Consider the following 16096-nt stretch of genomic DNA (forward strand, 5'->3'; position numbering starts at 1 on the left):
ATTATGATATTTGTTTTTAGTAGGAAATCAAGTGCTGAATATCATTGCTTAATTTTATTTTGCTTATAATTAGGATGCCACACACCGCACTCAAAAACAGAAGAACATGCAACATTTTATGTGTGTGCTTTGTACTGATGTATTAGTGTATAAAAAGAATTGAGTACAGGGTAGGAATGGACAGTACTAGTCTGCTGTTTTTATATAAGATATAAACCTGAGCCCATATTTCAGCACCCTGGGGTTTGCTTATTTCACTTTCTCATATTCTTGATGGCCAATTCTGGAGGTAGTTGTGAACCAAGAAAGTTTTGTGCTGAGGTTAGGTCTCAATGGGAAGCAGGGCTGCTGGGGTCTAGACAATCCCCATCCTGTCTATCTTCAGCGTATTATTTTCTTTTACCACCCAGCTTGCTAAAAGTTTTACAAGGCTATTGTTTTCTAGCCAATGATGTACTTTGGAATAACCTCTAATTTAGCAGCCTGTCTTTATCAGCCCACAGTGCTTTTTGTTCTCTGCAAAAGCAAACTAGTATTCACTAACCCAAAAGCTCTGGCAACACAGAGGAGAGAAACCAAGAAAACAAAACCGATTAGAACAAGATTTGCTTTCAGAGAACCTATTTCTGTCACAAGGGTATGGATAAATAAAATAATGTTTCAATAATTTATGCAGTGCACACCGGGAAAACATTGGAAATGTGAAACAAAAATGACATGTAAAGAACAACTGAAGTTGATAACCGCTTTAATCAGCTCAGGTGATAATTCTAAAATAAATGGAAATATGACTCCTATTTTCAGCTCATGAATGGCAAAAGACTTTTGGTTATGTATCCCCTCCCCAGAAGTTCACTGCAGTCTTGTTCTCACTGCAGTGTGGGACCAGATGAGGTGTGGCCGTGACCTAGATATGAACTCTCTCCTTATCCCAAGGGGCAGCATGAAGCCCCTGAAGCTGGGGGAAGCGGGCACCTGGCAGTCAGCTCAAGATGCATTTTGGGAGCACGGTTAGGTCAGTGCCTTACTTTCTCTGTGCCTCAGTTTACCTGCCTGTTAGTGAAGGGGTTTCTCTGCTCCCATGGGTAATCATTCAGTGTAAGGAATACAGAGATCGTGCTCAGGCAACTTTTAAACCATTGCTCTCCCCACTGAGTGATGAGCACCTCTGCCTCCTTTTCTCTCTTCAGCTCTGCACATCCTTTTGACCACAACATTCGCCCTCAGATTCTCGTGTCAGCTCGATACGAAAAGAGAAGTTGCTATGGCATCAGCTTAGCGCTCACAGGAAGGCAGAGAAAAGCGAGCAGGGCTGTCTGGGCGCTGGAGGTGGTGGGGCCGGGGCAGCAAGGCAGACGGAGGGTTTGGGGTGACACTGGGGACGAGCACCTGCAGCCACTCTGTGCAGGGGTCGGGGTGTGGCAGTCCCTCCGTGCGAGCCCTGAGTGTGGCAGGATTTCTGTGGAGGCACGCTATTGTTTCCCAAGCAGGCTTCGTGCCGGCTGCTCGCTTTTGTCGGCCGGCTGGAGGCAGGGGCAGGTCACTTGTGCCACGGCCCCGACCCAGCGTGCCGGAGGTGGGCGCAGGAGGTGGCAGCCCTGGGACACCGGGGCCCCGTGCTGCCTCGGAAAGGTCGGGTCCCAAATGGCTGGGACAAGGAAGATGCTGGCACGTCGCTGGTGAGGCTGCTGAAGAAGTTGAAGCCTCTTTTTCTCTCTCCCTCTGCTTTTCTCTCCCCTCCATTTCTGCATGCCCACCACCCCCCCCCCCCAACCCCCCCAGCAGCCCTTTGTCGACACTTGATCATTTACATCAAGTTGACATTCGCAGAGTTTACTCAGGGGTCTGTAATTGTATTCTTTCACCGGTTCTGCATTACCAACCATGAAAATGGAATCTTATCATCCTTGACCAATTTTTAATGTACAAAATGATTTGGCCGAGGTTCAAAGGGAGTCACAATTGAAATCAGGTGAATGATACATGTAGGGTTTTTTTTTTTTTTTTTTCAGTTTCTCCGTGCCTTGATTTGATTTTTCTCTTAGGCATACAGGGAAATGTAGCTTATTTTTATATGTGTGTGTGTGTGTGTACATGCCATATAAATGCATGTATATACTCTGCACATATATTGAGGCACTATCCACCTATCTGTATTTTGTATACATATCGCTCAAATTTACCTATTTGCAATGCAATGGATGACAATGAAGTTTGCTCTAATCCCTAAAAAGCAATCAAAGAATTGGAACAGGGTTAAAGCCTGCTGATAGAGCACTGCGATTAATAGGACATTATTAAATAGCCCCCCTCCTTCAGCTCCTCTTCTCTACCCCCCTCCCCCACCATCTTGCCAGATGAAAAGAGGCCTGGGAGATAAAATAAATAAATAAATGAGCATACATTTACATTATAAAGAATAGGGAAGAAAACAATAGGGAATCCTCCTCACTGAAAAGCATACCATTTCCAAAGGGACAGAGTCCTCAAAGTATGAGGGGGCGAAGGGGAGTTCCTGCTCTCAAATATCATTAGAATGTTTTTTATCTTTTGGCAGTTTCATATTGTGAATAATATGGACATTTATAACTCAGTCAAGCTGCTTCTTTCAAGAGTACAGTTCCTTAAGATCAAGGAATCTATCAACTTACATAGCTCCCTTAGCTATCTTATCTAAGTGCCTCACAAACAGGAATGTATTTATCCTTACAATCGCTAGGAGAAGGAAAATGTTCTTGTCTCCATTTTATATATTGAGGAGAATGACAAAGAGATTTGGGGCCTCAAAACTGGTTTTGGAGGGTCTGCCTTCAGGCACCCAGGACTTTCTACTTTTCCTCTTCCACAGGGACTGCTCTGTTTTCCTGCCCAGATGGTAGATGTCTTATCTGTATTGCTGAATTAAATGAACGGTTTCTGAAAACGATACTGAAGAAATACCAGGTTTGACATGCCTGAGCCACTGGCCATTTTTTAGGACAAGTGACTTCCTTCAGGTCACTTGAGAGAGCAGGTGGTTATGCTGGGAACTGAACCTGGCCTTTTCCAATCAGAGGATCCTGTTTCCTAAGACTTTTGGTAAGAGAGGGAATCTGCACTTGAAATATTGAAAGAATCAACAGGAGAGTTTTTTTTTTAGTAAATGTTCAGGATGGACAAATGATCTTCTAATTGTTTTACTCATAACTAGTCTGTTATGGGAATAGGAAAGACCTAGTGTGCTGTCACTGAAGTGTGTGTATGGCTTCCACACAGGTAAACTGTTAATGACAATAGGGCCAAAGTGGTTCCAGGAGCTCTTAGGGTTAATACTTGGCAATGGGACAATGACATATCTGGTAAGAAAGTATGTCTTTGGTGTGTATTTGTAGTGTTGAAGCAACTGGTAAAACATCAACATTCCAGGTTGCTGCTCTGCTGATGTCCAAGTTAAATGTCAGTTCTGGGAAAAAAATGTAACCTGGAAGCGTGCTGTGTGCTATGAAGTAAACCTCTTGGCTGAATTCTCATAAGATTAAGTGTACTCTTTGCCATATCCATTTGTCTTAATTGGCAAGTTGAGTTATTTGATGTTCTTAAATCGATTTGCAATTTTAATCATATTTGGATTCTAGAGAAACTCATCCTGAAATATTTGACCACCATTAAAAAAAATGGTTCCTTTAAGAAATCATAAATTTCTCTAATTTTTGCTTGAACTCCAGAACTGGGAAAATTTCTGAAGTCACTGTTCTCATGCCCTTCTTTTTTGCTGTGGGATAAGAAGTATAAAACCTGTGCTTCTAAAAGTAGCTTTGATTAAAACTGTGATCCTCTGATTAAAATGTTATGGGAAAAATTAAAAATTTCCCTGTAAACTGTGTATCTGTTAATGGTGATTTTAATGGCAAAATATAGACACCTCTAAAACACTCACACTCATTGAAGTGCTTCTTGCTCTATTGCATAGTATATTTCTCATCTCACTTCTGTAGCTGTGAATTTATATTAAAGACAAGAGATTAGCTTGACCAGAACAAAATTATTGTTCATCTCCCAGATGTATTCAGATAGTGTTTTGATGTTTTATGGTGAACAGTGTTTCTAAAAAGGATTTGCATACTCCCTTTGGAGTTGTTCTGGCAGGGTGGTTTTCCAGTCTGGAGTCAACACATTGCACACAGAACAACTTGGAAAATGCAGTTATTTCTGTACTTCAGAAGTATCCAGTGACAGATCTAAAAATGTGATGATGGTTAAGCACTGGCTCAAAGATGACAAAAATCAAAGAAAGCTCTTCTATGCAAAGCTTTGTTTCCGTAGCCTGTGTTCTTGGAAAAGTGCATGTTAGTGACAGAAGTAATAGGCTAAGCTACTCCTCTCATATATAAACCTTGTAATGAGAGAAATCAACAGAGCTGAAATTGTAAAGAAGAATTTCCTTGTTGTAAAGAGAAAAGCAATATTTTCTAAGGGATATGAAACAAAATAAAAAGTAATCCTCCTTGGCATTCTGGACAATGCTTGACATGATTGGTGATTGTCCTGAGAAACATGTTTGGGAGCAGCTCTGTATTTTCAAAGGAAATCTTTGGATCTTGTTTATTTGTGGGGGGTGGGTAGGATATAGAAACATGGTAGTGCAGCTATTTTAATGTAATTTTCATTAAACTAAAATAATGTTACTTGCCCAGGAAAAAGAGTACAAGACAACAAAGATAAATACACTAAGATACTGGGAAGGTGAGAAGAGTTCATTTTCTATATTTCTTAGCCTGGCACTATGTGTGCTATGTGACCTCACAATGTCCATGTGTGCTGAAGTTTTATTGAGCACACTATAGACAAGAGAGAAACTTTACACATTGGCAACCTGGCTATGACTGACTTCAACAAAATCATTGCCAGTAACCTGGAAAACTGCAAAGACAGTGATTCTGGTGGCTGTCAGAATGGTAATGGCTCTTATTCTGGCAAAACTGAGGTGGGTTCAAAATTGTTGAGGTATTTGTACAAATATTTAGTTAATGGGCTCTTGAATTCTGATATTTAATGATCTAAGTATGGTTAAAGACTTTAACTATTTTTGTCTTTGTTGTGGTACAAATCCTTGAAATTATATAAAAAAATATTAACACTGATTTCACTGCTTTAGGTATGATTTCAATATGATAACTTTTTCATTTAGCTTTACTGTAAAAATTATATATATAGCATATCATAACTCAAGATGGTCTTCTGCTGTTGGTCACAGTGATATAGAGGATAGTAATATATAGCCTTTGTTAAATAAGAAGGAGATGAAAATTTATAATAGGCTATAAGTATCATAATGAATACAATAAAGTCTGCTTTTAGCTGTTGATTTTTATTATTGTAGGATCACTTGTATCACAGGAGCTTTCCTGACATTTGCCAGAGTTAGAAAGATTTATCCTTGGGCTAAAAGGAAATGCCACAGGCAGAAAGTGTGATAAATTGTGAGAGTTTTTCACAGTAGATTATTTAGAATTAATACTAAAAGAAAGGCAACAGAACAGAACCACTACAGCCTCCAACAAATCAGTTCTGGAACCAAAATATCATAACTACTTAACTACTTTTATTTTAGTTTAGAGGAGCTGTGAGTGAAAAAGAAAAGCTTCTTAATGAAATATCAAAAAAAAAAAAAAAAAAGGTAGAATTGCTGGTAATTAAATTACCTCTTTTGGGATACTATAATTTCACAAGAGATATGTTAATCTTTAGAGGAAAGGAAAATTGAGGGTTATCCAGAAAGAAGTAATAAAGCTCCAAGTAAAAGCTGGTGCAAACATTCTGATGCAGCTGATGGAAAGCAGACAATATCACAAAATTTGTTCTGCATATAAACTTAAATTTTTTGAATGCCATTCAGCAATTCAGCATGGTGAGGTATCTAGAAAGACAAAACTGATCAAAAATTGAGTTTTGTTCTCACAAAAGATATATAAGCATAACAAAACATAAAAGCATTGGGAAATAAAACTTTTAATAATGTTGTCTTTGCAGAAGGCAGACTGTTATATTTTTATATTTTCAATTATTTAATCATTAAACTGCATCTGCTGAGAATCTTACTAGAATTCCAGTTTGAATATGAGATGCCTCAGTCAAGTGGGTTCAGAGCCGAGTTCCAGTTTCTGTAATGCAACTGCTTGGAACGGGGCATACTTGATGTAGGGGTTTTGTGGAAGGGTGAAAAAAAAGTGGTTCTAGCCCTGTTTCAGCTTCTTGCCTAAATCAGAGTTGGTGCATGGATTGACTATAAAGCCATGAAGGCAAAGCTGCCCAGCAAAAAGGTAGGGAGTTAAAGCTTGCTTTTCTGTTTCTGTGATGGAAAAATACCTACCCATTTGGGGAAAGAAAAAACATAATAATTTTCAAAGAACATTTTGGGTATTCAAAAATTGCAGACCACATGTGGTCAATGTCAGGAAATATGAGTTGCAGTTCGAAATTCTGCTGTTCTTATCCATGGTCAGGTATAAAGTGTGTGTCTTCCCCACTTGTCTTTTTGAGGTTGTTCTCGTTGTGTAGAGAAGCAGCCAGGACCTTGGGGAGGTTGTCCTTTTCATGCAGGCAGAACAGGTTTGGGCTGCATTCCTAGGGCAGCTGTACTTTATGCAGTGGAGTAAGCAATTTCTTGCTGAGTTGAATCACACATATGTTACTTGCTATTGTCCATGAATAACTTTGGGAAAGATGTTTTATGTGTATCTATTTCCTATTTCTTCATTTTTCCTTTCATTCTTTTGCACTGAGACTGTTTAGTACTATCATATATAGAATTCTCTTTGTCTAAGTTTACATAACATATCTATTATTGGAATTTCATAGTATTTAGACAAATATATATTTGGGCAAATATTAGGATATAATTTATAGTTTAAAAATTGGGATTTGGAAGTATTAATAAATAATATGAGAATAAATAAATAAAATAAAATAGAGTAAAATGTGCCTTTTATCAAATAGGCACATTTCTTAAATTAAATGACTTAAGGACCACTAGAGACCTGTCCCATTTCATCTGAGACCCATGCTGAGTTATTTTCTGGCCCTTGTCAGGTCTAAAATTTTGCAGCTTTAGTTACCTCTGTGCAAATCCTGTGTCACCAGAAATCAATGCAGGAGGCACTGGATTTTTACCTCTGTGAAGCAGAAATGACAGTAGCTACACACAGTGAGTAGTGTCACTTATAGACCCATGTCTGAAATACCCCAAGAAGCCACAATTATGTGGAAGGGAAGCACCTCTCTCCTTGCAGCCTCCAGTCCAGCAAGGGTCTGCATGCCAAGAGTGTAATCTTTTGCTGCTTTTTATATTTTACTCATTATGTGAGACACTGTCAAGTCAATCTAATATCAAACCACAGGTTTTGTAAATCAATGGTGTATAAAGCCTGGCAGCAATAGAAAAACATCCATGACATTAAAAAAGTCTGGAGGAATCTTAATTTTAAAGATGCAGCATTGCTCTGCATTGTTTGTTACTCAGACATCACTGTATATTCATGTGTGAAAAAGAGACAGGGAACCTGATTAGAAGGAGGCAAAATCAATAAAAGTGAGATTGATCAGCTCTTCTTTCAGTCTTTGAGTTGTATACAAAAATTAAATAGAATAGGGAGATGTGACTTTGTTTTGATAATCCTACGCCTTTTGAATAAAACTGTGATGTTTCTTTTTTCTCATTATAAAAATGAGATTACTTGTCTTTATGTTATTATCACTCTTCTTGCATATATTTTGTACTCTTAGTGCATTTTGGTGCAAAATGCAAAATAGAGAACAATTTTTGGACTCCAACTCTTTAGATTATTGAAGGCACTATTTGGAAAGAAAGGGAACTGATTAAAACTATCTGGGGCTGATCAAGAAGGTTTGGAGGTCTTCTAGGTATGTTTGCTGTTTGGTCTTCATAATGTTTCTGTTTAGTTAATCCTGAAATAACTTACAAGTCAAAACACACACAATAAATCAAAGCACATCCAATAAATCAAGGTATGTGATGCCGGGGCCAAACTTCATGGCTACACATGATAAATATGTAGTTAAAATAACAACTCTGTTAAGTAGCCATACTTGAGTCTAGTGAGAACCTTAATGTTATTTAAAGGTGCTTGAAAGGAATTGGAGTTCATGACTCTCATAGATAGAGTTAATTGCACCTTTGGTTTAAAAAACAAAGGCTTTTATGAGCCCTTTCCCCTGACAGCTTCTTTCTAGTTATCAAGCCCTTCCGTTTTACTTTTATCATCCTCTTCCTTCCATACCATTTTCCCAATTAAGTTGTGTTTATTTTCTGCTTACCCACTTTTTCTCTGATCTCTATTGCCACCTTGAAGCTGCTCACTCTGCCTCTTTAGAGAGGCCCAAGAACAAGTTGGATTTTTGTCTACTTTTAATCCCTTCAGGTATGTTAAAATAGTTGAAAACACAATGTTAAAATGGAAGGGTGGCCAACCAGAAAAGCTTCCATTTAATCAAAGGATATGGAGAAACAAACTTGGTTAAATGTAATGGTGATTGAATCTACTAGAGGCTAAAATACTTCTAGTAATTTTGCTTCTCGAGATACCTACTGCTTCCAAGGAGATGTACAAATCTATCTTCAGTTTTATTGAATCCCACAAGCTGATTATTTTGATGACATGCAGTAAATTATCCACATTTACCAAATGCTGTGAGAGTTTATAGACAGAGTAGTAGTGCTTTATGTTGTTCACCCTCAGTGTTTATCCAGAAAATGAAGACCACTGTGGACAGTTCTTTGTTTGGAGTTTTAACCCTCTTAAATAAACTCTTCCTATTAGTAGATCCCAGTGACATCAGACTGCTGTACCATGTTTAATTGAAAGTGGCAAGCAAACACTATACAACTGCTTCTAAAATGCCTGGGAGCTATTTGAAAGCTTTAGCATGTTAGAGGGAGAAATGGCCTGGTTCTATCTCCCTTTTTGAGGGAGGGGAGTAGGTGTTGAGAGGGAGAGAAAATTAACCTTCCTATGCTCCAGAACTGCTCTGCCTATGTGTCCTTAGCCTTTGGTACAATATTAATTTTTGGTGTGATTGAATTTCTGTGGATACCCCTTCTGTAATGTGGTTATCAAAACAACCAACTAATTACTAACTGACAGTGAGTTTGATCAGGTCCTATTTATTTTTAATTGGTTTTAAGAGAGTTTGGCTGTGCTAGTGCACTTGTTTGTGCTATAAAATAATGTACTATGTGTGAGAGAGACCAAGAGCCCAAGGTAATAGTCTCAGATACTTAAACAAATTTAGGAAAGGGCACTCCTTATTCTCTGTACTGAGACTAAATGGCAGCCTGGTGCCAGCAGTAAGGAGTGACATTTATAACATCTAACAGTTAGAAAAACTTCAGATAAGCTACCCTTGCATTTCCTGGTAGGAGTCCTTCTGGCAAGGAAGATCACCTTTATTAAGTTAAGAAACTATTTTTTTCAGTCTTTAATATAAAGGAAGCATGAGTTTTGTCACTTTTTAAATACTTTTAAATTACACTTAAACACTTTATTTAGAATATTGTTGTGGGATGCATGAAAATAAGTGCTCTTTTTTTTCACCAAGAAAAAAGATTGCTGTCTAGACTCATACTTTTTACCTACTCAAATTCATTGATCTCTTTTTACATCACATCTACTACTTTCAGGGTTTACCCTACAGTTGATTGAATCTATTAGAGATCTACTCTTTCTTAGCTGCCTAAGTATCATGGTTTTGGAATTTTGGGATGAATCTGTAATTAATCTTGTAGTGCAGTTGTGGCAATTTTCCATTAATTATTCCAAATGGCAAAAGACAGCAACTATACTGTGTGGGACCATGGCTATTTAAGCAGTTAGCATCTTGATACTGCAGGACTTAGAACATCATTTCACACAGAAATGAGGGAGCTAAATATTCCTTTAGACTTACTAATATCAAATTAAATACCTTTTTTTTTTTTTTTTTCTGTGAGATAATTAGTTGATACCCCAGTGAAGATCTGATCTATTTATTAAGAGAAGCAATTGGACAATTGGACATTGTTCCCACCCAATACTGAGCACAAGTGGGCTTTTTTGTTCCAGCAGCACATGCCTCTTCTCAGTGTAAGGTTATTCATATTGTAGAGCAGCCTTTAATTTCTATTTAAGATGTGGTTTTCTGTGGCCTGTGTGTGCAAAGCACTACTTCACAGTCCAGAGGTGAAACCACAACTACTACACCACAAACCATTTTGGAACTGCAGTGTATGATCTCAGAGGCCAGTAAGTGGAGGATAATAGAAATGGAAAACAGAAGATGGAGAGAACCACTTAAAAAGACAAAAAACAAAAATAAATATCTAGGAGGATCTGGAGACTGTAGGCAATGAGACAAGAGAGTAACTATTTGGCATATTCCAAAGGGAGTATATTGGCCAGCTTCTGGTAGTGGGAGGGCTATAGGGATGGTTTCTTTGGGAAGTTCTGTGCTGCTTCCCCCTTGTCCAGGGCAGCCAATGCCAGCTGGACCTGCCACTGGCTGAGCCCATCAGTTGATGTTGGTAGTGCCTCTCAGATAATATATTGAAGAAGAGGAAGAAGTTTTTGCACAGCTGCAACTTCAGCTGTAGAAAGGAGTGAGAATGTGTGAGAGGAACAGCTTTGCAGACACTCAGGTCAATGCAGAAAAAGAGGGAAGAGGTGTTCCAGATATGGTGAAGACCATGGTGCGACAGCTCTGCCCCTGCAGCTCCTGGAGAACCACAGGGGAGCAGAGATACACCAGCAGCCCTTGGAGGACCCCACACTGGTGCTGGTAGAAGTCCAAAGGAGGCTGTGACCCTGTAGGAAGCTTGTACTGGATCAGGATCCCTGTCCCAGTCTTCACCAAGGAAACATTTGTCCAGCTGAGAAGGGCAGTGAGAGTCTGGCTTTGGTGGGCACCTGGCATCCAGCCAGGGTCAACCCTCCACAGAGGGATTATCTGGAATTGTTGCAGTCTAGCAAAGTTGTATCTCCTGAAAAGCATATTTTATTGTTCAACTCTATTGTGCTTATAACTCTTTATTCAGCTGGACTTTCCCACTGGCCACAGATGGACTACTTCTTTGAAAAGATTTCTTGACATAGTTTTCTATGTAGGCCTCTTAGACTGCAAAATTCTTAATTCCCTTTCTTAAACAGAAGATCTGAGGTTAGGACTAAACTGAAAAAGTTGAAATTGTCCTAACATTATAAAACCTCAGCCATGTTTGGACTCGGTATTATGGCAAGAACTAATTATACCTTTTCTGCTCCCTGCATGCGGCTTCAATTACCAAGGAAATGTGAACCACAGGGGAAAAGCCTACTCCAGCCAAGGTCTGGGTCTGGATGCAAAGGGCAGCAAGGGCCTGGCATGGGCACAGTTCCAATACTATCAAGAAGGAATAGAAGTAGACACATGCCTGATTCTCCTAATTAAATTACCATGTGTTAGATATTTATATTTCAATGAATGGTTTACTGGCAGGGCAGTATTCTAACCTTGTGAAATAAGGAATGACAATTCTTAACAATAAAAGTCTTTAGAAGACTTTAAGGCTGTGTTCATTGAGGTTATTTTTTTCTTCTTTTTTCCTCCCTCTTTTCCAACCCCAATACCCCACCCCTCTTTAGGGGGCAAGAATCAAAACTTTTACTTTTCCCAGATTCACTTTGGAATAAATTCTTTAAAAAGGTAAGTTTTGTGAAAAGTAAAGTACAAAGACTACCCAGGTAACTGAGTTGTGGTTTATTTTGGGTTTTTATAGATCAAATTTGAATGGGACACATGGTGTGTCTCATTCTGATTCTCTCAGTCATCTTGTCCACATCATTAAACTGTCCAAAGGTTTGCTTTTATGTGCTATTGAAAAGCCATGGGCTTAAATACAGTTGCAGTTTTGTTTTGGGACTGGAAAGCATCACTGTATCTATATTAAGAAACCTCTTTCTCTCTCTCTCTCTCTCTCTCTCTCTCTCTCTCTCTCTCTCTCTCTCTCTCCCTCTCTCTCTCTTCCTTTATCCAGTACAATCATTGTCTCAGAGTCCTGTGTCTGGGATTAATATTTTATGCATGAAATGTTTCGTGTACAGTAGTGACATAATAAGAAGAGGCATTGTATTAGTTTGTGCATGAAGAAGAATTGATTACAGAAACAGGAAGTGTGTAAGGACTTGCATTAAGATACCATTTTTATTAACACCTAAGTCCATAATTTTAAGGCAAACATGGTTTATGCTTCTTAGTTTTTACTTTAAATTTGCCAGGCCCTGTCTAAAGTGGTAGCACCCCATTTATTTGTGTTCTTCATGCATATCTTGCACAGAAAATAGTCCATGTGGAAAGACAGCAAACAGATAGCTGCAGCTGTTGCCACTTATGCTCCACAGCACAATTTTAGAAATTAATGGTTTCTAATCCCAAAAATAATATAGATACAAAATGGTGTTACATTCCAAACTGCCAGGCTGAAGTCCCATGCTCTTATTTCATAAATATGTTTACAAAAGTCTGGATTAATCTCTCAACTGCAAGAAAATCTTTAGAAATCAGTTGGGTTTTAAAGCTAAAGTTATTGACCTTTGGCAAATCATTGGTAGCCAGGGAAATATGCTGAGGTATCTCTTTGTTGAAATATTTAAGACAATTGTAAGGCATCAGAGCTACTGTTAGATAAAGCTCCTTCTGGTCTTGCCATCTACCTCACTGGCTGAAGATAAATGCAAATGCTTTTGTCACTTTTGGGCTATTGTTGAAGTGCAGGAATAAAACATGCTTGTCTGACAATTGCAGGTTATTAAAGACTATTATATTGGTAATCCCTGGGAAATAGAGGTAAATCTCTCTTCAGTAGCAACAACAGAATAACTTTCATCTAAGATTTTGATTATTATTATTAGTTTGTGGTTTAGTAAAAAATCTGCAAATTGTTTCTGACCTCAGATTTTCAAAAATCATGAGTCTTACTCTTTACCCCCAAGACATGAAGCAAAATATTGTCCTACCTGTTTTCAAAGGCTGTATTTTTAAACCCTTTTTTCCAGCTGGAGAGTTTGTGCTTTCTGAAAAATAATAGCAGCCTTATTAGTATGAGCTGTACTATAAGGAAAGTACCTAAAAATATCAATATAATGGTAGAATCATGAGAATAGGATATTTACTACATAAATATTTTATTTTAATAGATTCTAAAATTAATCTCAAATGGATAAATTCCTTGAGAACAAATGTATAAGTTATGGGAGAAAGAAAGCAATAAATGACAACTTTTTTCAGCACTTCTGATCTCTCTCACTTCCAGATGAAAATGAAGAGACACGCTGGTGCACGGTGCTTTTGAAAATCAGACTGCTCTTCATATCTCACCTTATTACCTAAGTGGGGTGACAGTGAAGATGTATTGACAAATAAGATGCCTTCTATTCCATCCAACTCTGCATGCTACATTAGTTTTACTCTCATCAGTAAATATGTTATTAAAAATTGTGATAGCCAAGATGATAGAGAAAGAGCTACTGTAGGGAGCTTGATGTTGCCAGAGTCATACCTATCCACTTGTTATTGAAGACATATATCCATCTTTCCAGTTTTACCTCTTTAGAGTCTTTTTTGTTGTTGTTGTTAACCTTTAAAAGTAAATAGGTTGCCTATTCTATGTGCAGAAAGTTTGGCTAAGCTTTCATTATCTCAGCTGTCTTTTCTCTCTCACTGCAGCTGCTGGCCACTGGCAGTATAAGTACTGTGTAGCCCTTCCCCCCCTCCAACCCCTTAGCTATCAACAGTACCCAACATCTTGCTCTGTACCATCCTGGGAACCAGGAAGGAGAGAATAAAGGTGTGTGAGAAAGCATCCTGGAGCTTGAGATATAGTGCTGCAGTAAGGGATACTGCCCTTCAGGCAGCAAAGCACACAGAAGTTGTTTTATTTATTTAATACACGACTTGGAAAAGGCTTGTACTTCTGCTGCTTGTGATCCTCCTTGGATCACATGAGGGAGTTACATGGAGAACAGGGAGCAGTCAGAGCAATGGGCCTTCAAACTTTCTTGAATTTTCAGACAAAAGTAAATTAATGGGAAAATAAGGGAAACATTACATGTTCCATTTGCTTTGAATCCTGACAGGATTATTCAGTTTTTTGTAGCAAGTTAGGGGATTGTTGTCTCTCAACCCAGGCTATGCAATTTATGTCCCACGTAATCTGGACATAGCAGCATGGAGGGCTGAGTGGACTCATGTAAACTGTCTTGAGGTCTGTCAGTGTGCTCCTGCAATTTGTGATGCATTTCAAAATTGGGAAATGCTTAAAGTCCATGGATATTTTTTAAATTTTAGGGTGTATTTAATAAAGCACTTTGTGGCCAAGGGCAGATGCAAATGGTAAGTGTTTGTGAAGGAGATAGATAGACTTCCAAGAAAAACTTTCAGTCTAAACACATTGAAGGGTCTCAAGCATTATGCTATCCCATCAAAACAGATGTGAGAGAAATGTTAGAAAATAACCAGATTCTGTAATGAAATTCATTATATAGGGCCTTGCATGCAGGTGAGCCAGGGACTCAGATAACAAGCTGTAAAGTCAGGTTTTTGTTCTGACTGGCTGGGACAAATTTAGTATAATCTTAAGAAGCTTTGCCAGTTTGCCAGGGAAAATACAAGGCTGCATAATTTAATATTTTTGAATACACCAAGCTGGAAAAGTAAAAAACATATGTAGCAAAAATCATGATGGTCCTAAGAAAAAGTGATGAAAGCAAAATGAGTTGTATCTGCAATACAGAGCTGAAGTGCAAGAAGGAAAACCAGAAGGCTGGGAAGTATAGTGATGAGATGGGGAAGTGTGTGAAACAACAGAAGAATGGAGAACTGAATTGCAAAGTACAAAAAAAATCAATCCATGACCACGATGAAGTTCCTGGACAAGAAATAATAGATTAGTATCAGGTTAAGATCAGATGAAAGGATGTAAATGATGTATGGGTGAGAAGAAGAGGAAGTTATAAAACAACACAGAATTTGCTTCAGAGAATGGTGGAGAAAAGCCCAGACACTGGCTGGAATGCAAGCATAAAATGGTCCCACTGCATTCACTTGACATAGTGACAGAAGGTTTTTACAGATCGTCATCTTGTCTCTCACTGTAGCTCTAGTGTTCAGCTCTGGGAGTGACTTGGGAAATTTTTCCTAGTGATGCTCATGTCAGTGTTGCCTCCTCTTTGCAGAGCTTCTATTTGCCTGGTATTTATTTGTTAATCTTTCAGTGTGATGAAAATGAATTGCATGAAGATGTGACTCATCAAAACTAATGCAGTTTCAGAGGCACATCTCAACACATCATCAGACTGAGTTTCAACACTGATTTCTGTTGCTGTCCTTGGCTTTGTCCACCATGTGTTTTCCAGTTTGGATTGTTTTATGAGCAAGACAAGTTAATTTACAACTTAATAACATGGATGTATCTTGACAGGGAGCTGTCAGGGCTTTTTAAATATTATTAAAACCTTACCTGAAGGAATATTTTAAATCATACCATATTATAATCAGCATGCACTTTGTGTTTGTGCACTAACTTGTGCTCTTGCATCAGTTCATCTGAAAATACTTTTTTAAACTTGTGTTTCACTCTGGAGGTCACTTTATTGGCCCAGATTTTGCCCTACTTTTTCACAGATTTTTGTGAGCGGGCAATAGCTTTTGTTAACTCTCAGAAATATGTTATGCCATTCTCCCACAGAATAACCATCAGAAGAGAGGAGGATGGTTGCTGTGATACTCCAAATTCTTAAGCAATTTAAGTCTAGGAGGGACTGTTGTGAAAACTTAGTCTAGCATCCTACTGGTTATACATAATGTGAGTTGCAAAACTTTATTGGATGATTCCTGAGTCAAAGAATACCCTTCAGTGAAACAGTCTGGTTATACTTGTTTTGAGGGTTATCATGATGAGACCTTGTTATGAAGCAGGATGCTTCAATATTTAAATGATTTCAAAATCTGTGTCTTTATCTTTCACATTTATCAGTGTAGATACATATTCTGCCTGGCATTTGATGCCATTTTTTTGTCTTCTGATTTAGAC

Source organism: Lonchura striata, chromosome 5 (assembly GCF_050655825.1).
Source record: "Lonchura striata isolate lonStrDom1 chromosome 5, ASM5065582v1, whole genome shotgun sequence".
In the NCBI taxonomy this organism is placed as follows: domain Eukaryota; kingdom Metazoa; phylum Chordata; class Aves; order Passeriformes; family Estrildidae; genus Lonchura; species Lonchura striata.